This window comes from Ambystoma mexicanum, chromosome 14 (genome assembly GCF_040938575.1).
Source record: "Ambystoma mexicanum isolate Mex_15411 chromosome 14, UKY_AmexF1_1, whole genome shotgun sequence".
Taxonomy (NCBI): domain Eukaryota; kingdom Metazoa; phylum Chordata; class Amphibia; order Caudata; family Ambystomatidae; genus Ambystoma; species Ambystoma mexicanum.
In genome coordinates, this window is record NC_090940.1 from 129,972,202 (window position 1) to 129,996,456 (window position 24,255).

At 46.5% G+C, this 24,255-nt stretch overlaps 1 long non-coding RNA gene across 5 annotated transcripts; it reads right to left on the reverse strand.

Moving 5' to 3' along the window:
• Positions 1-2,844: 2,844 nt before the first annotated feature.
• LOC138527484 (uncharacterized) lies at positions 2,845-24,194 on the reverse strand. 5 transcript variants are annotated; one of them, XR_011283934.1, is made up of 5 exons: positions 24,114-24,194; positions 21,337-21,433; positions 20,895-20,978; positions 4,406-4,607; positions 2,845-3,909 (listed from the first exon to the last, which is right to left on the reverse strand). It is a non-coding gene; the product is annotated as an uncharacterized lncRNA (long non-coding RNA). The 5 variants fall into 5 exon arrangements; XR_011283937.1 differs by having other exon boundaries at positions 2,877-3,909; positions 20,891-20,978; positions 21,268-21,433; XR_011283938.1 differs by having other exon boundaries at positions 2,879-3,909; positions 20,891-20,978.
• Positions 24,195-24,255: the final 61 nt, after the last annotated feature.

The following is a 24,255-nucleotide window of genomic DNA, read 5'->3' on the forward strand; positions in this document are numbered from 1 at the left end:
TGCATTTGCACATGGATTGCAAAGGAGCTTGTGGTAGAGCTGGAAACATTTTATGGCAGATTTAGCTGGTGACATGTGGGATTTAGAGTTTTTTGGTTCCTTCTCAATAGAGCCTGTCCTGCTGTTCACTTGGAGGGTTGTCTTTTTATGGGCTATCTGCACAAAGCAGATCAAGTGTTAAATATTGAAGTGTTGAAAAGTGTAGCTGAAGTGTGGGAGAGCAGTTAGAATGGTGTGCTAAGATGAGGCGGTTGGTGATTGTCAAGAGTTGGGTGTTACTAATTGGGAGAGCCAGGAACCTGACTGTGGAGGCAGTCTAGAAATAGTGGTGGTGGGCTATTTAGAGTTGCACTGTGACTACTCTTTTGTGTAACACATTTCTATTTTTGTTTTTTGGTTACTATACCTGTTGTGTGCTGGGTTCTGACTGCCTCTAAAAGAAACGTTTTTCACCCTTTATATCTATACATAAGGGGTGGTGAATGCTTTGGAAGATTGATTTTACGCTGCGGATGTGCATCAGTTGCCACGTGTTAAGTTTTTCCCTTTAATTTTATTTACAGTGGTTTTTTTTTTAATAAGTCGTATTTCTTCTAATCAAACATTGGGAATTCTGTTCTGGAGTTGTACACACGTGACAAGCATGGACAGTTTCGAGATTTGTTAGGGTGCAGTTTTCGCATAATTTTGCATCTCCTTTTGGGCATTTGTTGCTGCTTTGTCTAGCCCACACTGAATCTCGCACAATCACTTAAGTTAGTTCAGACCATGGCTTTCAAACTGCTCCATTTCAAAGCTGTCAACACAAGGGGCCTCATTACGAGGTATGCCGGTAAGTCAAAAACGTTGTTTACCGTCCCGTTGTATTCCGACACGCAAACCTGGTATTAGCGGCACACTAAACAACAGTGCCGCTAATAGCGGCATAGGCACGAACGCGCGCCCCTTCATGGAGCAAATACCGGCATGCCGGTAATAGGGGGTAATTCCAACCCACGCATACATGCAAATACCAGCATCGCGAAGCCGGTAATCACGGGTTGCACGATGCCGGCCATAAGGGCATCGCGGACCACCCGCAAACAGCAAGCAGGATACAAGGCAGCTGCCGCAGGTGCACACAATCCCCATAGGTGGAATGAATGGAGGTTGTGCCAGTATAAACTGAGCACACCCACACACCACAACCCCCCCCCCACAGGTGTAGGCAATGGTGTAGGCAATGTTGAGTGGCCCGGTACAAAAGGAGCACACCTACACAACACCCCCCTTCCTACACCAAAACGCTACCACTAGCAGTTGCAATCATGGCGCTGGAGGACATGCCTATACTGCTACAACAGCAACAACTACAGCAGCAACAACAGGCAGCACAGATGAGATGCAGGAGGAGAAGGAGGGTGAGACAGGCCCAGCAATTACCACCAGCGCAGCCACCAGTGCCTCGGAGGCAGCCAACAATCCCTCACACCAGACCCAGCCCATTCAACCTAACCCCTGAGCAGATCCACACCCTGTACCGGTTGGACCGTGACACCATCACCACCATAGTGGACATGATACAGAACGACATTGCCAGCCACATAGAAATACGCACTGCCATCCCCCCACTACTAAAGGTGGTGTCTGTGCTACACTTCCTGGCCACAGGCACCTACCAACACACAGTGGGCCAGCTGCATGGCATTTCACAACCACTATTCTCACGCACGCTGGACCACGTGCCTGGCTGCTCGGTGAGTTGCACAACAGACCCATGGCCATGCTGTGGGGTACTGATGTGTGCGGATGCAGAAGGGGGGGGTGGTACTGTACCCAGGTGGGAAAGGGGGGGGGATAGTGCACCTGGGTGACAATAGCCAGTGATTGGAGTATGCATGCAGATCTAAACATACCTCACCTGAACCAGCCAAACGGAACATGAAACATTACTGGGCCACATATCACAAATAATGCATATGTATGACAACAGGTAAGTGGCACAACCAGGGCACCATGGTGAGGGAAAGCAATGCATGACTGAAAAGGATGGCAACTGTAGCAATGCGGCTTGTGTGACCATGCATAGTAAAGAATATACAGCATGAATTGGAGGCTAAACATTGTTGCACTACCACAGCACACCCTGCCTCATCTATTGAACCCCATCCAGTGTATTGCATCTCTTTACAGTATACATTGCATATAGGTGACTATTTTGTACACATACTGGGACATGTGCATGCCCACACCAAATAGCTGCTGCCATGACTGTGCTCCCTGAAGGTGGCAGTTCAGAGTGACACACACCTATTTGTATCTGCTTGCAGGTGATGGAGGATATCCCTTGAGGCCGTGGCTACTTACCCCTGTGTGGAACCCGCAGAACAGCCATGAAGAGGAGTACAATCGTGTGCACACTCATACCCGTGTTGTGAATGAGCAGACCTTTGGCTTGTTGAAGGCGCGGTTCCGCTGCCTAAGCAGGTCTGGTGGGGCACTCCTATATAGGCCTGAGAAGGTGGCGAAGATCACCATGGCCTGTGTCATGCTGCACAACATGTGCGTCCAAAGGAATGAACCACTGCCACCTGACATTGACATGCATGGGCCGGGTGAGGATGAAGGGGATGGAGACGAAGGAGTCCCCCTGCCAGTACTTGATGCATGGGATGGCCATGCTGTACGCCAAGCACTAATTGATGAATACTTCTGAAACGCAGGGACCATGAAGGTAATGTGCCTGTGACACACTGGCTGCATGTGGACATGCACACTTGTTTTGTCAGAAGTGCCCCACTGTACACCATCACACATCAAATGTACATGCACAAAAAGAAGTATGTCCATCCAATGATTTTCTTGCACACAACGGGTGTATTTTCCAGACACGTGAGAATGTGAACATAATCCCCTCACAACCCCCAGCAAACTCCCTCTCCCACCCTACAAACCCCAAATGTCCCCATATGTACAACAAACACTGGTCCCTGGACCAACGTACATTTTCCAAATGTCATTGTCTGCCCACTCTATTTCTTTGCTATTTTGGGATCCGGGGGCGCCATGGTCAAGCGCTGTGCACTCCTCCGCGTCAACCGCACTCGGCTCGATTGGGCCGAGGTAGAAGGGGTTGTGGCAGTGGAGGTGTCGATGGCCAGTCCCATAGCTGCCCCAAGGTGTGGGCGCTGCATATGAGGCAGGTTTGCAAGCAGGGCCTGCATAAGTGCCCCCAGACACTCCCTCATGTCACTTGTGGATGCCTCAACAGCAGCAGTGTTGGCTGCGATGGCTGTGGCAATGGCCCTCATGGAGTCATTTCCATTTGATATTTGTTGCCGTATCAGTTCAAGCATCGACTCCTGTCGTGCCTCAACCCTTGACAGGCAAGTCTCGAAGGAGTCGTTGGATGCAGGAGTGCTGGTGACCGGGGTGGTGGTAGGCAGGGTGGTCGGCAGGCTGGTGGATGGCACTTGTGTGGTGCCCATGTCCAGAGCACACTTCTCAAAGAGGCATATGTCTGACTCATCAAGGTCCGAGTCGTGGAGGCAGGGATCGTAGATGCTCTCTGCCTCTGTAGGGATAGGGATGCTGGTAATGGGGCTTGGGGTGGGTGTGCCGGACATGATGGCACCCTCATTCTCCACCTCTGCATCCACAACGTCCACGGTGGTTGGCGGAGCAGGAATAGAAACGCCTCCCACTATTGTGGGTGGCTGCTGCTGGACAGTGGGTGCAGGTGTCTCCTGCAGGGTTACTGCCCGGTGTGGCACACTGCCTGTTGCTCTGGGCAGTTGCTTGGGGGTGGGGCTGGCCCTGGTCCCTTGCCGTGGATGAACTTGCACCCCTGTCCTGCATACGATCTTCTGCATCACAATCGGTTTTCATTACTTCATGACATGTTTTGTGTCTTAATACACCATTTCTTGGCTGCGGGTAAAAAAAAAATGCAAGTTAAAACTTCAAAATGTGACTCAAAACAACAGACTATTTGCTGAGCTGTACACTGGGCTAAGTGACTCCCCTTAGGTGCGACCCTATCCGTCCCCCAGGTTTTATTTATCCTTGCGCTTCTTGACACTTTCCCTCCTTCCCCATGCAGCTACCCACAACTCAGTCTAGCTGCACGCATACTCTGACCTGGAATATGGTCCCACAGGACATTCAACCCATAGCGCTTTGAGATCCTACCAATGGTAAAAGGCGCTCTACAAATGTCCACTAATATAAGAGAAATCATGTAGACCATCTATACTTTAAAGCGTTACTCTAGAGGAAAAGGTTTCTGTAAAAGAGTGGTGGGCATTGTGCAGCACTCATCTGTATGTGTGAAAAAAGGGAATGCCTTCACGTAAGAACGTCAGATCTACCATCATGCCCAAAACATCAAATAGATATGGGGGTGGGGGGAAGGAACATTGCTTACCTGCTGACTGGAAAAGCACTACTGCTTTCAAATCCTTTTCTTCACATATTTCTGTTCTCCTTTAATCAAGATCCTCTATCAGCCATTTACAATTACCTTCACCAGGAATTGCTGAAGGCTCAAGTTTTCCATCCTTTCAAATGCAGAGGATTGTCAAAATCAAAGAAAGCATGCTAAAGAGTGCCATGATTTGAATTATTGCCTAAAAGAAGAAGAAAAACATTAATTTAGTATGCTCCAGTTATTTGTGAAACCTGTCTGTACCCAAAACCATGAATTTATAGTGGTCTCGCTATGGATGTTCCTGCCTCATATGTCCCTATTTGTTAGTGAAGCGTCTCTTGATGCTGGGTAACTTCCACCAAGATTTTCACCCATTGTAGCTTCAACTAGTTCTATCTGCTTGCGGGTCTTCTGGAGAGGCAATACGTTCTTAACTGCCGAGCTCGAGTACCTAAAATGCTGTCACTTTGTGTTTCCTTTAAAAGACTAGCACCCGTTTCAGTTTTTTAAATGTAAATATCAACCCTAGAGAGTCCCACCTTGCAGACAGCAACATGCACAGGAAATTATATAGGGACCTGAAATAGGAGGGTATGCATGGACAGAACACATGACCAAAGTGATCTTTACGGGGGGGGGACAAAAAATAAATCACACCTTAGCAGGCTGTTGGTAATATGAAAAAATGAATCTGGAACAATAGATCAAAAATGAATTCAATTAATGACTCAAATAAAAATCAATGTTTTAATTAGATTTCATAAAATTTCAGAGATACAAACAATAAGACAATGCAATTATGGAACCAGCATTTCTATTCATTCAACCCATACAACACACAATCACACCACGTACACAATACACTCAATAACTGCACAAAAACAATCACAACATTAAGAGAGAGTTGTGAGTAACACAACAGTAAAGCCAAAATAAACTGCATAAAAATCTGTATAATTTAATATGTAGCTAGGAGGAAATTGGATTGCTCAATTCTGCTGGTAAAGACTTCCTGCTACTCTGAAAGAAAACACTGACAGGTTTCGATGTTGAAAAATGACTCTAGATCGTCTTCATCAGAGGAATGAATAGATAATCTAGGCCGTCTAATTCACATGCAGCCAGTCAAACAAAACACCAGGCACCTATAGAACATTAGGAAACCTTAACAGGACGGTATCAAAATCCCCAGCAGGCAGAGCTCAGAAAACCATAGCACGTTCAGAGACTTAAGGTATTCCCAGCCCTGGTGTAAGAAATAGAGACGGCTAGTTTGTGTGAAGCAGATTAACCGCCACACGTGTTGAGGTGACCTTTACTGCAGCAACACCGCTGTCCCATACGGCCACCTGCTTGCAAACGGTTTGATAACACCAACTTCAGTCAAACTCGGAGTGGTGGGGCCACAGCGTGTTTTCTTCTGGTATAATTCTGATGTGGATGACCCCCCCCCCCCAGTGCTACGGTTTTCTGAGCTTTCCCTGCTAGGGGCAGTGCAAAGCTTAAAACAGGATTGAAAGCATTTAATAGAAAATATAAGCATTTGTGGCGTGGGGGCGGAAACCATATTTTTTACTGAAAGGGGGGGCATAAAAAGGTTTGAAGACCACTGACTCAAGGGAATGAAGTGATCTCCCACTTTCAGATTGCAAAGCAATTAACAGCACTCCTTTCACGCCTAGGTCAGAAAACTCCTGCTAAAGCAACAGTCCTCCGTTACACAAGGTTGCTGAGAAAAGCAGGAAAATGGCTCAGCGCTCCACAACATCGAACGAGAATGGACTGGTCCCATCATTAAAGAGAAGAATAAATAATCATAAAAAGCATTCACCCCAGATCACCATAAACAATGATCAAAAAAGATATTTTCTAATTAATGACATAAGTGTTCACAACTAGACCTGGCAAGTATTCAATACGTTTACAGGCAAACTAACTGAACTGCGGAGGTGCAATGGTTGGGGGAAAAAAACAAACCACACTGAAGGGGCAATACAACCTCTCAGAGAACCTCATTAACCTATATAGAGAATGGGAAAGAAGTATAACTAGACCAAGCAGTAATCTGTCTGAGTCCCTGAAACTTACATTTGTATTTATTATATCATGTAGCGATTTCCCCAAAGTGTCGAACATAAACTAAAGTAGATGGAGGAGAGCACAAGTCATGAAGGGAATTAGAACACCGTCCCCCACACCCAAAGGCTGGCACATATTCGACCTACTGTGAACTGGGGTAAACAAGCTCTCTTTATGTTCTTTAAAATATATGGCGTAAAAGCAATACAACAGCTCTGCCTCACAGGTATAGCATCCATAACTTACAGCAGTGAAAAAAATATTCAAAAGCAATACAAAATTACAGTCTTTGAATGCAAGACATTTTGCTTTTTAGGGGAGGCAGCTTTATTAGAACCTCTTTAGGGGTAGTTTGACCTTGAACCTAACTTGAGTACCTCTCCTGTACACTTTTTACATTACAGTATACGAATCAGTTTGAGATGTGTAAACAATTTGCCACAGCTTGAACGAGTTGGAAAAGGGGGAGTGAGGGGAGGCCAGCCGAGGCTCTCTTAGGCAAATCTTTCAGTTGCTGGACAATTATTGGATGCCACTTAGAGTGGCATTGTGTTTTTACTTTTTTTTGTTGTTGGCTGGTGTTCAATGACAAGTGAACGCAACGATCAGGTCGCAAGCACTGGTAAGAGAAATAAATAGATGGGGCGCATCTGTCCACTGTTGGATAGAGAAGCCTTTTTTCTCCCTTCTTAATGAGAGCTTGGGTGGCCAATATCTGCAACCATTCTCTGTACGCAGAAACGCAACAGCAAATCTAATTTGGAGATTTTATAAAAGTAAAGACCAAAGCGGCCTGTGCCACCAGAAGCAGGAATCAAAGAGCGCATTCATCAGGGCATTTCAACCATCCGCCGGCCTGAGACTACACCTGGCGGTGTGTGCAGCACACGCCATACCACACAGGGGCTCAAACAGTCTGCCGCACACTTCAAAACATACCCAGCCTTCATGCCAGCCAAACAAAACTGTGCCCCCTTGGCACCCTGCTTCAGAAATAAGCAATACTGAAGATGCTGCAAAAGTAGCATACGCTTCCCAGGTGCCACACATCAACAATCCTCACACAAGGGAAATCTATGCCAGCAGGCCTGTACCGTCATGCAACTGTCTGGGCAACGTATTGAAAATTATAAGCATAGCGCCACCGTACCCTTTATATACAGTAGACACATTGTCACAGGGGCTATGTGACACTGCAATGTTCTTAAGCCGACAACCGAGTCAACTCTTGATTATTGCTGGGCCCGTGTGACTCTTCCCTTCACAGTAAAGGTCACGTGTAGGAGTTGGATATGTACCGTACACATAGCAACAATGCACACAAGGGCACCACAAGCATGTGGATAATGGAGCACTGTAAAAAGTAAAAAAGAAACCAGGGATTTTGCAAAGAAGGTTTGTATAGTACATTAAGCTTCCGCCATTCAATCCCACATACACACTGTGTCATAGGGACCAGGGACGGTCCAAGTGCTCTTCTAAACTAAAAAACGGTGCAAGCAAGATAGCTTGGCTTTTTTTAATTAATTTTTTTTTTCATTATAACAAGATTAAGAGTCTACAGTGATTGACATTGCAATTATCCTCTGAAAAGTATTTCAAGACTGGTTCCGACATGGCTTCCTATCAATTCAACAACACACGAAAGATCATACTCCGTCTCCTCAACAGAATCTAATAATGGAAACGCATCGGTAATGCTGACATCAACCCCCTTCCTCCTCCAAAGCTCCAGCTTCTTCTTGAATGCAGATATTTATGCATTCTCAGCAAATGATGTGGTTTCTGTGCCTTTCAGGGAGAGGTTCAGAAAATGTAGCATCTCAAAGAGGTCACCAAAGTAAGCTAACAGTACAAGCCAGCATGAATCAGACAGCGGCTCTTCTTTCGTCTGGTCTAAACGCAGGAAAAAGTGTCTCACTTCGTTCCTGAGTTCATAAATGCAATTTAAAATCTTTCCCCTGGATAGTCACCTGACCTCCACGTGAAACAAAGCATCATGTTTAGCTCCCATTCCTGCACATAATGTGGCAAACAGATGGGTGCATCTTGATATAACGTACAATCTTTACAACATAAGTCAGCACCTCCGAGTTCATATCGTGCACAGGCAAAGCTTCCCGGTGTATCATGCAGAGTGGCCACAATACATGTGACCCTACTACCAACACTTTTGCTTTTACCCCAGCTCCAGCACCACATTGAAGGCGCACCATCCGTGCAAATACCAACACACGCCTCCGACTTTAGGCAGTGGGAACTTAGGAAGTGGTTAACAATGCCCAAGAGTTCAGATGCAGTTGCTCTGCCCTGAATTGGTTTACAAAATAAGAAATCCTCCAATACTTCTTTTCCATGACAGTCCCTCACATAAGCAATCAAGTTAGCTTACTTTTATGTCAATGGCCTCATCAAACTGTGTTTCAAGCGCAATATCAATTCTGTACTTATATCGGAGGACACGACAGTGATGCGGCAGTAAATTGTGGCATCAGACATAGGGATACTTTCGCATTTCTCTGCTGCACTGTCACCAAGCGATACCTGGTTGACAGCGAGAACTGTTGGCAAAAACACTTACTCAGCATCTGTAAAAGGCTTTTTGTTTTTGCCCAGATCTTACCACATTGCGTACTAAGCTACCAAAGCATTTGCAGGTACTGAGGTCACATTTTTAACTGTTGTTTTGCTTTTATATGCCTTGGAGATGCCGTACAAAGAAATCCCTGATCTTTTTTGCTAAATTGGCATGATTTATTTCCAAATTCCACCTTAATTTTGTTGGCCTCCAGCTGCCATTTGCTAATGCAGCAACTGCGGCTTTACTTCTCCTGCAATCCATGTGGACTCAAACTGCAAATAAGTGTCATATTTCTGTGTTTTTTGCATTTCTTTTGCCCGTTTCCACCTCTCCTTTTTTTTAATAAAAAAAAAAAAGTCTTCATTGATTTTCCACAACAACAAAAACGTAACATACAAACGCTCATAACATAACTGGCGCATTGGCACATTTCCCGGGTTCTGTCCTACATCCGCAGTGCCGGGATTCTCCAGTGACCTTATCGTTCCTGTGCAACACCTTCCTTGGGGCTATCGCAGAGTCTGTTGCATAAAGTGTATCGCCCTGGGGCTTTGTGTAGGGCCTTCCTGTTTTCACTCATTGATCTTCTGTTCTTATGGGGTCTTCGCTGTCTTCCTCCTTCCCACCACCAAAAAGGTCCTGCTTCAGGGAGTTCCATGCGGTTAGTTTTTGCGCTGTTTCACCTTCCCCTCTTTTCACTGCGCTTATCCACACCGCAGTCTCTGCCAGTGCCCACTTCTAGAGGTCTGACCACCATGCTTCTACACTCAGACCTTCCCTTGACTTCCATGTCATTGCTATTCTTCTTTTGGCCAGTATACATACTTGGTCCTTCATTTTCACTAGGTGCGACTCATGTTAGCTTCCTCTTGGAAAGAGGCCTGGTAAGTACTTTTCTAGATGCTCTGCTTGTATTTGGAGTCCACTCTGTGCTATTTTGGTTCTGATCTTATCCCAAAAGGCCTGTATCACTGGGCAGGTCCAGAACATGTGTACCATGTCGGCTTCGTCCGCCAAGCAGCGGGGGCACCCGTTTTGGTTTCCCATCTGCATCTTGTTCATCCTCTTGGGTGTGAGATATGCTCTATGCATTGTGTATAACTGTCTCTGCCTGAACCTTGCGTTCCTTGACACTTTTTTTGGGTATCTTAGTGCCCTGGTCCATTCCTGGTCGCTGAAGGGCCTCTGAAGTTCGTCTTCCCAGCGCTGCCTTGTGTGCAACTCCTGCGGGTTGTCCTCTTTTTAACAATTGTTCGTATAGCCTGGAGGTTGTGAGAGTTCCCTCCGATATGTCATACCATGCGTCTAGCATTGTTATCTCCTCCTCCTGGTTTGTCCACTCTGGCCATCTTTTCTTGATGTTTTGTATCATGCCGTTGTATAGAATGAATTGGCCCTCGTGTATCTCTTGGTCATCCACCATAGGGTGTAAAGGTACACCGGTATAATTACCATGCATCTCCTCATTTAATCACAATAACCTTGTCCATACCGGTTTACCGTGTGCTCAGCATCAAAGCACAGTTTTGTTTGTTTAAAGTGGTTTCAGTTCGCTCATTTTAACACTTGGGAGACAGAGGCAAGGCAGATCTGTGCACGCAGACAGTGGAAGTTCTGACCACTTTATTATTTTGTTTACATTGCCTGCAGCTGCCTGGCATCTTCCAGTAAACTAGCACCCCCATTGAGCAAGGCAGATAAACTGGTGTCAAAGTCGCAAAGCTGCAGTCACGAGGCTCCAGTGAAAAAATGCATTGAAAGCTCTAGTAATGTGCCGTCATCTTCCATAAAAAAAAAAAAAATACATTCTGCGTGAAAAAAAAGCCTCCCATGTGCAATGCAGAAAGGGTTGTTGTCCCAGGAGTGGGGCTAAGGACATCCCAAATCGTCATGTTCAGAGCCGGTATGTGTCAAGAAAGCTTTATTTTTTAATCACATTTTGTTTTTCTTTCAGAGCTTTCAGTGAAAGAGACAGACGAGCCAGGCCCGTTGCACAGCAACCTTCCTGCCAGCAGGATCATAAAGGTTTCAATTTGGTCCACGCCCCTTGAACACGCCATAAAACAACACATTAGCTCCTGTCCTGCAGCAAACTTTGCAAAAGCACTTCAGTGCAAAAGTTCTCGAGTGGTGGTCCGGTGGCAGGCTGCTTTGTATGGGCAAAAGCCGTACAGTCAGTCTCGCCACTGTTGCCAAGGTTTGGAACATGAACATTGCAAAGTAAAGTGCTGTATATAGTTTAGAACAGGGGCTACTTTTAGTTCAGAGACAATGTGCAAGAGCTATGAGAGCTATGATGAGCATGGGGATTTGTACCAAGATTGGTTTTATTGGAATTTTATCTTTACTGCGGAATACAAATGTATGCATTCACTGTGGCATTCCAATACTGCAAATAATTTAAAACTACATAAACTGCAAGCTTACAACTACCTCTGCACATTATAAGGATACAGTAGGTACTTGAGAAGTTGAATGTTACATACATACATTTTGTTCTGCAATCCTTTTGCAGCATGTTAAAAGGTATTGTGGCAAAGCGCTGTAGCGCTGACATGGTGGATTATGGACCTGCTGAATAAATGGGTCATTTTTAGTTTTGGCTATTAGGTGGCACTAAAAGTTCTGCCTATAAGCCAAAACTATTGTCACGGGAAGCGCAGACAGGAGAGAGATGGGATGCAAGGAGGAACACACATTCTGTGGGTATTGATTGAATATTAAGAAAACCATGGCCAAGGTAGTGCCTCTAGCCATTCCCACTGACTATCTTCCCCTCCGTTCCCAAAGCCCATGCCCCTGGGATCGCAAAGTCTAGTTATGTGCTTTCTGATCATCATTCTGAAAAGCAATGGCATAATTACAGCTATAAACCAGCCCTTCCTGTATTAAAACCGTCTTAACCAAGTGTACCATCAGCCACTTGATGTGTAAGCAGTATGTGTGTCCTCGCAGCTGTCCCTTGCACCTAATTCCTGTTCCAACAAACATTCAAAAACCCAAAGGTTGTGGCTCTTGTATAGGCATTAAATAAGCACTTACAAGGCACTTCCGTTATATATGCCCAGGTACTAAGATCATTTTCGGCTGTTGCCTTTTTAGGGCAAGGTAGTAATATTAAGGCAATGCCTGGAAAATACAGAAATTATGTCTACACAAAAGCCAAAAGTGTTGGCTTTGTCAATGCTTGTCATTAGTAGACATCAGAATGCAGCCTGAAAAGCCCATGTAGTGTGGGAGATGCTCATTAAGTCCTTTTTTTACATTCTGGGAAATTTGCTTTTTCCATTATAAATACTGGGTGATAAGCTCCATAATGCAAAGAAAAAACAGGAATCGGCGAGTAGCTCTCAAATTAACATGGAGCTTTTTGGCATATATTTGCCAATGCAAAACAAATACATGCTCTTCCTCAGCTTTTAGTCCCTCATTCAAGAATTTTTCCCCAACACAGCTCTTCTTGTTTAAACAATCTTCTTAAATTCCTTATTGAAATACTTTTGAAAAACATATGCTGCTATTGCATAAAATATATGATAGTTTATTTATATAGCGCCTATACACAATGTGTTTCAAAACGCTTCAAGTCAAGGGAGGGAACAAGGGAACATACAAGGACGTTCTTACAGGCCATGATCAGTAAGTATGTGACATTAACTATCATACGTGGCCTGACATTTCAGACAGTGCTTGTGGGGGGGACATTAAGGGGAGGGAGGAGACGACAGATGATGTTGCTATCATTCTAGGTCCAAGGACAATTCTGATAGAGTAAGTGCATAGAAGAAAGTGAGGGGAGGAGATGGGAAAAGGGAGAAAGGGAGAGGAGAGAACAGAGAGTAAGCAGTCAAAGAGTGGAGAAGCAAGAGGGGAGAGCAAATACAATTGCAGAAGTCAGTAGTTACACATAACGTTGCAAGCCAGGATACAAGATGAAGATGGGAACAGCATGATTCGGGGCCACCATGAGTACAAGATGCAAAGGACGTCCAGCATGAGAGTTGAGAAAGGGTGACGCACTGTCAATCAATGAAGCCCATAAAAGTAAAATCCAGCATTGGCCACGAGAAGGTGATGCTGAAACCAGAATGCATCAGGACAGACTCCTGCAGATGTAGGCTGGAGGGGACAGAGCTCCAAGCTACAGGCGAAAGCTATTAGTGGGGCTTTCAAACATGATGAATGTGTGATCTTGGGCACATAAAATAGTTTATTGATTTCACACTTCCCTATATACTTGGGGACAGTCATACCAACAACTCTTTAGCAAAGTATAGTCAATCAAAAAATACAAGAATCAAATAACGTAATTATTATTATTTTTTTAACACCGATTACTTTCTTCTCTAGATGCAAAGAAAAAAATGCACTGCCAGCACTGCGTTGTGATCCCGTCCCATAATTTTAAATGTTCTGAAACATACACATGTCTTACCTGTGGCTGTTCATTTGTGCTGCTGAGTCCGTAATGTTAGGCTGCGGTCAGTATAAAATAATTAAAACATACCTGTATAACCTCACCTGAACTTTTGATTACTCAATGTTTGCAGAGTAAACAGGAGTTTCTGCAAGATTCGCCATAGCAGAATATGCACTCTTAGCTGTTCAGTGTATGCCACTGATATGTACTCTGCTTCCAGCAGGATTCACAAAAACCAGGGCACAAAATAACAATCAGTTTTATGCCGAAATTAATTTACTTCTCTCTTCAGAGACTTGGAAATACATAAGGCACACAGAATTATTGCCTTGCAAAGTGGCAGCAACAATGGCTCAACCCCGAGCTGGAGTCAAGCAGTCCCTTCTCCCCTGACCTGGTTTAGGGGCCAGCAAAGGCAGCACAGCTGAGAGAGCTACTGGGAAGCATGAGGCGAGCTACCAGTGGCTCCCGATCGATGGGTTGGAGACCCTGGGGTTCAAATAATGGTCCTATGGGTGACAAACCTAAGGATAGTTCTTTGCCTCTGTCGCCCAACTATCATTCTTGGAGTGGACTTGATGTGCATGAAGGTATGTGGGGGCCTCAGACCTACACGTTATCAGTTTACTTAAACCCATCAGAAAAGTCCAATGAAACACCATTTGCTGTATTGGCGCATTATAAATACCAAATAAAATCGTACTGAAAAAGGCTTCTTTATAAGCGTTCATGAGCTATGTTGTGTTCCATTTAAGGGCAACCGTCTGCATTTCCCTGAAATTTCTGAAGTGCTGCTAAGCCTACAGCCTACTTTTGTGGCATGCAGACCATTGTAAACGAGAAGTAAGCGATTGCACCAGGTCCCTCCAGAAGCATTTTAGTAAATAGAGTATGTCCCAGTTTTCACAGGGGCTGAGGAGGTGACGGAGCATGCACCAAAGATTTTAAATGTTTGTACGCATTCACATTTTCTCTGGCCCCACTTTTGAGAAGACCGAGTAATTACCAGGAAATATCCATTTAACAGATGTTTTTGATCTGGTTGAAGATGCACGATTGCCCATTTCAAATCATTGGACCCCCATTGAATTTGAATAATAATCCCAAAATGTATCACTGCCCCACAACACCCACTAGCTAAAAGCAGGGTAAAAATGGTCTGTGATTATTGATCACCTTTTGGAGCGATTTAGGTTTGGCCACCAAATATACACTTGAAGTGACACAGCCTCAACCTGTGCCTTATTTTGCGGTGTGTAGATTATCAAGGGAAGTTCCCTGTCCTCTGCATTTCCGAACAAAGAAAAGTAGTCTAATTGTGGAGCTGAAACCCTAAATGACCACTTAAACAATGCTATAAGCTTTCTTTTAAAGATTAAAGGGGGCCCCAAAGACTTGGGTTCGGGGGAGGGGGGTCTACTTCAATAGAAAGGGATGAAGCTCCAGCCTACCTATACCCTTGCCCAGACATTTGTACAGCGTGGGCACAGAGCTTCGGTTCCCTGGTGATATGTAGTCAGTGTTCGCTATGCACTCAGTGCAGCCAAAGTGTTCTCAGTAAATGAAGAAGGGAGTTTGTCTTTTAGGACTGTTAATTGGGAACACAGAAGTGCCCACTTTTGTCACTTCTACTTAAAACACATTTATATACAAAGACGACTTATTGTTTGTAGTGTAAGTCTGTTAAGAAAAGTAAACATTGTGTCAAAGTATTATTTAAGGTTACTTTAATATGTGTGCTATACTGCGAGAACCGTGGTATACCATTACTTGGCAAGAAGGTTATCATACCGTCCAAAAATCCATACCGTGACACCCTTAATCCACCATTTCTTGGAAGTCTGCCCACCTTTCCCTTCTCGTCATGTCTCCAATTTGTGCTACACCTTTGGCTTCCCAGTGCGTTCGGTATGCTGCTAGTGTGTTTGTGTCCCCGCCCAAGTGGCCCGCTAAGGGGATTTGTGCCGAGCATGGATCTTTCGTCCCCTGGAGTCTCTACGCCCTGTTCCATAGCCCTATTGCGATGTTGAGCATGTTCGGCATAGTCTTGAGCAGGGGTTTTCTCTCAAGTAATACCGTTTCAGAGCTGGCTGAAAGAAGATTGAGTCTATTGTTTCGTCCTCCCCCAGCCACTTGACTGCGAACTGCAACTGCCCCGCTAAATAGTACTTTTCAAAGTCCGGTAGTCTGATACCTCCTTCTTCATAGTCCCTCTGGAGAGTCCCCATCGCGATCCTGTTTCCCCCGCCCCACTCCCCCCATAGGAAGTTTCATGTGATTGTGTTTAGTTTGTTGAAAAAGGCCCTGGGAATGGTGTATGGGATGTTCGTGAATATAGTAGGCGCGGCAACACCACCATTTTCAAGAGAGCTGCTCTCTCCATCATCCCCATTGGGAGTGTTCCCCAGAAGGCCAATGACTTCTTTGTTTTTTCCAGGGTGGCCAGTGTGTTGGTTTTATGGGTGTCATGATGCATATCTATACCCATGTATCTGTATAGAACTCCCTGGAAGTATCTGGACCCAGGGACTTGCCGGTGGGAAGCTCTGTGATCACGCTCTCCATTTCCTCCACCGTGAGGGGTACATCCAATAACGGAGCCCGTTGTTCTGCTAGTTTTGGTAGCCTTATTTCTGCCAGTGCGTCCGCTATGTCCTCCGGGTCTATCTCCAGCTTAGGGGCATACAGTTGCTCGTAAAAATGGGCAAATAGGTTGTTGATGTGTTCCTGGTTTCTAATCTTCTTTTCGGTGTGGTCTTCTAAAACTGTTATAGGGTCTTTTTTTGCTTTCCTGCCTAGTGAACCACGCTAGGAGACTGCTGGGTTTGTCCCCTTCCGCATGTAGCCACTGTAAGTACCTCCCATAGTTCAACCTCCCCAATTTTTCCCAGCGTACCATACATTCTGTTCGCACCTCCACTAGCTCCCCAGGGTCCCCCACCCCTCTCCATGTACCAGCCTCCAGATGTCCACCAGCTGTAGTCGTTCAAGGTTCCTCTGTAGTTCCTTGGCCGGGTGTGCTGGCTTCCTGTGCTTATCATACTACCTGTCGAGGAGTGGGTTCATGGTGCAATTGAAGTCGCCGGCCCAGATGGGCGTCGTCTCCCTGTACTGGGCCAGTCTGGGTGCCAACTCTTTAAAGAAACCTGTTGCGTCATGGTACTCCCCGTGCATAGTTCAAATACGTGGCGCTGTATGTCTGCCCTCCCCATTTCTTGTTCACCTTGGTCTGCTTTTCTAATGTGAGGTGCATCTCCTGCAGCATCGCTATCTTGACCTTCATCCGGTTCAGCCAGGTGTAGATCTGGAGTCTCTTGACATACGCATTAAGTCCTCTCACGTTCCAGGTTACTATTGTTAATCCGTCTGGCCCCATGTCCTCTTCTTACGGTCTGGCTTCATTTTCCCACAGCCGTGTCTTTGCACTCTGCCATCCCCATGTGGGCGTCTCTTGGAGTCCTTCTCACAGGACCTTTCTTTTCGGTGCAACTGCAGTTGTTACCCCCAGTTTTTTTGCTTTATGTTGCTCTGGTCGCCTTGTGCTTGTGTCTCTCCATTGTCCTTTGCGGGTTTCCTTCCGCTGCATGCACCATGTGCTGTCCATTCGCACCATTCAACGTCTTCAACCCAATCAAAAACTGATGAACTAACGCCCAGCCACCCTCCCCCTGCTCAGGCTTCGCCGCTTCTCTCATCGTGCTCCCTTAGATGGGGCCGACTTGATGCAGCGTGATGCCTCAAAACTGACATCTGAACTTGTAGTTCGCTCTCTATGGTGACGCCGCCTTACTCAGTCAACTTTAACTGAAGTGGGGTTGATTGCTCCTTCGTACTTTTCTTCTGGCTTAGTTGGTTAACAAATGCTTGACGTCGTTATTCCTGGCCGCTTTTACCACATCTCGGCAGGGCCTGTTTCCGTTGATGTTGGTGTTTCTCTGCCTCAGCTGGGGGATGCCCTGCGAGTCCATCCACATGTGGGCTTCGTCGGTGGAGTCAAAGAAGCATGTTTTGCCTTGATGTATCACCTTGAGTTTGGCAGGGAACAGGAGCATGTACCTCACCCCTGCAACCCCGAGACGTTCCTTTGTTGGGCCGAACCATGCTCTCTGCTTTTGGTCCGTAGCTGTGTAATCTGGGTACATGGTGATCTTGGAGGACTGTCTAACGATCGCCCCCCCCCCCCCTTGAGAATGCAAATATTTTTTCTGTGTCCTTAAAGTTCATAATCCTGGCGATCGTCGCCCTCAGGGGGGGGGGGGGGCACCCAGTTGAGGTCTCCTAGTAAGTGCTCTCTTGTGTCCTCTCCACCACAAAGCCCTGAGATAGTGTTCCAGCTCCTATCTCTTGGAGCAACATATTTTCTACGTACTCCGTGAGGTTGTTGCCTTCCTTGCCCTCCGGAAGTATGATTATGCAGATGTTGTTCCTCCTCGCTCTTCCCTCTGCATCCTCTGCTCTCTGTTCCAGACCGTTGACTCTTTGCAGTACTTCTGACATTTACATCTGCGTGACAGAGACCCCTACCGTGTTTTGTTGCACCTGCTGTTCTGTCACTGTCACCCCCTCTGTCAAGTTTCTTGCGTCCTGGCGAAGGAGACCCACATCCACCATGACTGTGTCAAATTTATTTTCTAGGGATGCTTTTAGGGCTCCTATTGCTGTGTCCATTTTATTTTCAAGGGATGCGATTGCTTCCAAGATCGGGCTCTCGTTTGCGCTTTCTGCCGGATGTGGGGCATTAGTTGCAGCCATTGCCGTGTCTGTTGGCGTCAATTGCTTATGCCCGGGAATCTTAGTGAAGGTATCCATGCTAATTTGCTTGGCTTTCTCTTCTGTTTTCTTATTTGGCATTATGTCTATGCGTGCTCTGGGCATCTCACTCTTCTGACTCCATTAGGCCTGCCGGATCGGCGTGGAGGTGCTGTCCCAGGAATGAGTTGTCGGTGCCGGGACCGGCTGCGTACCACTTGGTGTGGCTTCCAGTTCTCCCTCCTCGTTGCTCCCTCTTCCCACAGGTTTCTCGGCTGTGTGCTCCTCAGATGACCCCTCGCCTTGTGGTATGGGTGCCACGTGGGTCAGTTAGGGACTCAAGCTCCTGCCATGTGTCCTGTTACTGGGCCCTTCTGCCCTTAGCGCCGCAATGTCTTGAGCGCTTTGGTGGATTATTATCCTGGTATGTGCGCCCCCTTCTCCATGGTCTTGCATGCTGCTAGGGCTTCCCTGATGAGGTGTACGTGTATATGCCTCTTTCTTGCCTTGTGAGTGGTTTCATGTTTGCGCTGGGCCAGTGGCACCTCTGTGTTCCTCACCGAAGGCCCAGTGTGTTTCAGCGCGCAGGCCACCTCTTGGAGGTTGCAAGTGGCCCACGCTGGTTCCCACCGTCTGGCCTAGGAGGACAGCTTGCAGCTCCCAGCGCACTGCGTCTCCGCGCCTCAGTTGTGCTGTGTCCCCAGCCTGTAGTGTGAGAGGCAGTCCCCACCTAACAGCCCAGCCTTCCTTATTTTCCTATGCTCCATGTGTGTGTTGGCACTGCGCTTGGGGAGGAGAACCGCTGCGGCTCAGGTATAACTCAGCTTATTCAGCCTACCTTGGTGTTCCAGAGCAGCTGTTCTCCTCTCAGTGCATGCGGGTCCGGTTTCTCCGCTCGTTGGGTGTGCGCGGCCCCAGGCGCACCAGCAGTCCCACCTGCGGGACCGGGTCCGGTGATTTATGGCTTCCGCACCTGGAGCGGCTTCCATATGCTGTCGGGGTTCCGCACTGGGGTTCTGGGCAGTCCACTCAGTGCTATCCTTTGTCGTATTTAGCCTCACCCACACAGTCCAGACGTGTCCTCAGCGTCGCGGCGGATGTTTTGCGCTCCTCTGCAGCTTCCGTCTTCTCAGGTCCGACACCAGCTCCTGGCCGCACTTCTCACCCCTGGAGCCATGAGTCTCAGCTCGTCCATTGGGTCCGTCACAGGATAGCCTGCGCCCGTCTCGCCCTCGGAGTCTCTGTCCCGTGAACTGTTCCTCCTGCACCCGCCACAATCCGGAGGACTTCTGTTGTCCCGGGGCTCGCTCGTCGCAAGGGCAGCGAGCAGGCCTGCTGCTCCTGGTGTGGCAGTGTCGTGGCGGGCTCCTCCTCCTCCTCCTCTTCAGCCCGAGGCCGTGGCTCTGGCCGCCATCTTGGTTTCTCACAGGCCCTCTCCTGCAACCAAACGTTTTCTTAGATGGGTGCTCAGATTTTACTCAGCAGCACGCTCGATAGTTGGAGGATTACTTCCCCCACCTATTCATGCGCTCTGGTCGTCGCAGCCTTCGCCAGAATGCTACTGAGCAGGATCTGTACAAGGATCTTAACGGGAGCTCGGTCTCAGGACAGCCTCACTCCATGGGCTTAGGCCACACCCCCGTTTCCACCGGTCCTTATGCTTTTCATTTCAGATTCCTACCATCTTTGGGCACTAGGAAACAATCCAGTTCTATGGGACATTATTGCATTTTAAAGCTGAACACAAAAACAGAAACAAAAACAAAATGACTGGTTTTATTTGCTTGTTTTGGTGTTGGCTTTAAAAAGCAGAAATCACATCCTGCACCCCTCCTTTCCCACTCATTAATCGGGGGGGGGGGGAGAGGAGCAGGGCCCCCCCCACCTATTTCCCTCCTCACCCACCAACCTCTTCGCGCATGGACACATGCATCCCCCCCCACATACACATACACATACACTCAACACACACACACATACATACATACATACAGTCCAAAACACACGACTCCTGCTACAACTCTGCTGGGGCTCACAGAGGCTGTCAAACCCTGTGCGCAGGGGGTTTGACAAGTATGACAGTTCGATTTAGAAAGACTGTGCGGTCAGGGAGCGGTCCTACTATATCAACCCTTTTATCCCGTCGGTACACTGAAAAAGATCTTTTCACTAAGTACCAATGATTCACCTCAAAAAGGAACCCAAATATGTGAAAAAATTGCAAACAGTTCGTTTTTAAAGACCATTTCAAGTTTTCAAAAATTTCTAATTCCTTTTAAAAAATAAAAAAACGACACTATTTTTCTAAATGAATACCAAAAATAAAAGTCCACAAAAGATTTAAACATCAGCAAACACCACATCCAAAGATTGTAATGGAACCATGTGAAAAGTTTGGGGTGAAAAAGCCCCTTGTGTCAGAAATACTGGTTGGATAAAAAAAAAAAACAAACACACACCACATTGATACAAGTCTGAGAAGACTCCCTGTTCAAATCGTGAAGTCCTAGCTCAAATTTCTTTTTGAAGTGTTTCTGGACTAGGTCCCAATTTGGTTGGCGAAAACCACACCTGGATGCACATTACACAGGGCTGATACAAAACTTCAGCAGTTCTACTCAACCAATGGTACATAGGGAAAATAAATCCTTACCTACCTGCGTGACCGGGTTAAGGGCATCACTGGATTTTTCTTGCTGGGACACAGCAAAAAAGTTGATACACCGACCTTTGGAGTGATGCTACGGTTGAAATGAAAACAAAAACAAGTCAAAGATACATGGGGGTACGCGAGACTTCAACATTCAAGATTAGATGAGCAGGGGCTTAAACCAGATCCTGGGTGTTTGGCTTCAGCTAGTAAGAAGAACCTCATTCTGGAAAACCAGGAGCAAGAACACAGTGCGCTGTAAATGCAACTCCCACACGAGAAATGAACTTTCAGTAACAACCCCCCCCCCCAAACTGGACATGATAAAGAACAGCCTCGAAAATAGGTTTGAAATCCCCAATTGTAGCTCCCAACTACACCTTTAAAATTGCCCCACCTTCAGCTACAGCAAAATACAGTTTTTTTTGTTTTGTTGTAGGCATCCTTACCTTTTGCATACTACCACCGATGTCAGGATGTTTTATGGTGCCACTGCTGCTGGGGACTTTGCTGTCTTAGATGGGATGATAGAGCCAATTTGTGTTCCTGCAATTGAAAAAGTACAATAAAAAAATATTAAAGTCCTACCCGATTGACCTTACCAATATTTGTGCACTGCACTCTGCTAGTCAGCGCACATCCACCCCCCCACTCCCCACACACACAAAAGGGACCTAGGGTGCAGAGTCCTAGAGCGAAATCTCCAAAGTTCCCTATAGCCCAGTCCACCCCAGCTGACAGAGCACATACCTGAAAACATGACTCATACTTCAAGTCACAGAGACAAAAAAATGATAGAGAGCGCGCCATCAGCTGGTTATATTTTACCCCTTCTATTCCCTGCCTAAAAGAGTTGAGAAGTCCAGCCTGCTGGCATTCCAATCATTCACCTACATATCTTACATAGAATCTGACGCAGTGGTGCTTAACCCACCGAGCAAACTTTCGGAAACATCGAGTAATAGCCATTTAGCTTTTACTGCAGTTCAGTGACAGCGCTGAAGTAGCAGCAGACTCTGCTGCAGCTGCTGTGCCAGACACAAGGGCCCCTAGCTTCTCTGCAACATACGGTGGCACGTGCAGGCGAAGGCCTGGCACCAAAAGCAGGAAGATATATATATAAATGTCACTTTAAATCAATTCTATGGCAGTGGTGCACCCAAATTACTGTTGGTAATGCAGTGATTTTTAGTACATCAAGGGGTGCATAAACTCGCTAAATAGGGGTAGCTCAGAAGGATGACAAACCGTTGCTGAGATGTTATATAAGCAAAATGTGTTAATCAAATGACTTTTTGCAATTAATTTTAAAAAAAAGGAGGTGCTATAAAATGTGTTTGGACAGGTGATAGGTTGGGTTGGGGTATTTCTCCCACTGTAGTGAAAATCTAAAGTTGGCACCCATGAATCCACAGTTTAATTTCCCAATAACTGCTGTCAGCACAACAGAAGCATTTAGCTGTGTTTAACCAGTTGGACAAACATAGCACCTTTATAAATATAACCTCTGATAAAAACACAAAGCAAGCGGGAACAGAAATTACAGATATTGGTGTGGTGCTCCGAATATATATATCTATCACGTCGAAATCTAGTTAACTAGAGAATGCTCATTTCTGCAATATTGGAGTTTGGAAGGGACTTCTTTCCTATGAACGTGTAAAATTCACATTTGAACAAAAATAATGTGCTCAGTATGTAGAATGCCTGCTTTAAACAGTGATGCCCCATCCCACCCCACTAATGTTCATGGCCCATTGATCCCTGTGGTCTCCCTTTCAAGACAGAAAAAAAACAAAAACGGGATGAGCAAACAAAGCCAGGAAACGCGCGATTGACGGCTGGGGAAAGGAGCACAGCAAAGATTAGGTCAGCGAGCCCCCAGCTTCCCTCGGCAAAGCTGGGGGCTTGATTAAGCCTGGGGGCAGCCAAGGCAGGGGGACCGGTGTTGTATGATATCCGGCTCCCCCATGGCAGACTGCTCAAGCCTAGCAATCTGCGTTGGGGAGCCAGATATCATACAACACAGGCAATGCATGCTTCCCCATTTCATGGCCACGCCCATCAGGTCGCACTGTCTGAGCATTTGCATGGGGGCCAGTGGATAGTCCTGCACATTTAAATTAGGCCAAAAAAAGTATTTTCTCTTTTCTCACCGTCCTGGATCACATGCTTCACCAGGCATATAGCTGCGCCCCGCAGGGGGTCGGGGTTGCAGCCCACAGATTGAAGACCTCTGCCTACAGTATGGCTAGTTTTAAGGTGTAATACTCAATTGTTATCTTGCTGGCAATACTACATAGGAGTCTGCATTTTCACTGTATACTAACATAGTATACATGAACATAAAGGCATCTTGTCAGAGACACAACACAGGGAAATGAAGAACTCTGTCCTATGCAGGCAGACAGTGGAAGAAATGCCGGGGAAATCAAGAAAGACATCTTGTGATACAGACAGACTCTGGCCGGTACAGCTCAATGCACTGCCTGGCAGCACTGAGTGGTAAAGTTAGGCACATCTCCCGGCAATGTTCATATCAGAACCCCTCATCCCGTAAAGGCAGTAAAGTTGCAGAAACCATGGCAAGGGAACGTCATGCCGTAGCGCCCCCGCCACTCTTCATGCAGAGCACCAGGCCGCCGCCGCACTCATCTCCCCCTCTGGTGGCGGCACATATATCACCCAAGGCGCAGGTGGGCTCTGCAGCCCTGGAGGCATCCAAGCCCGCGTGAGCCTGTGCAGCAGTGCAGAAAAAGAAGCATGCATGTGGCAAAAATGGGATGACATCGGGCTTAATTGTCAACTGAGTGAGCTCAATGCTGTTAAAACAGTGAAAGCCGTGCTGCGAAGAAAGATGGCGTAGACTGTACAGTTTCGTAGAAAGCCCGTGCACACAGCAAACAGCCACTGCCATTTGAAGGCGGAAAACATGCAAGTACGCTTACGCAAACAATAAAGCCGATTTCTCCATAGCCGAATTTGCACACAAAAAAATCTGCCCTGAAATCCCTCAGAGTGCACGGCCATAAATCACTTCATTTTGGGGGCGGGGCGAGGGGGCCGGGGATGATACGAGCCAAGAAGACACACCAAGTCCTGCTGTTGCTGCATCCAAAATCAAAATAGGAAAAACAAACCCACCGGTACCTAAATATAACTGGCACCTCCGACACACTTACGAGATGTGTAAGCGCCTTATAAATGCACAATAAAAAATAAATACCAGCCCGTGCACGGCACCGAATCCTCCTCCCTCCATGATTCTCTGCTTAAGCACATAAACGTCCTAAATGAAAACGTCAGGACGACTTAACGGCATTTCAGAGAGACGTAATGACGCCTTAAAGGCATTTCAGAAGAAGTCG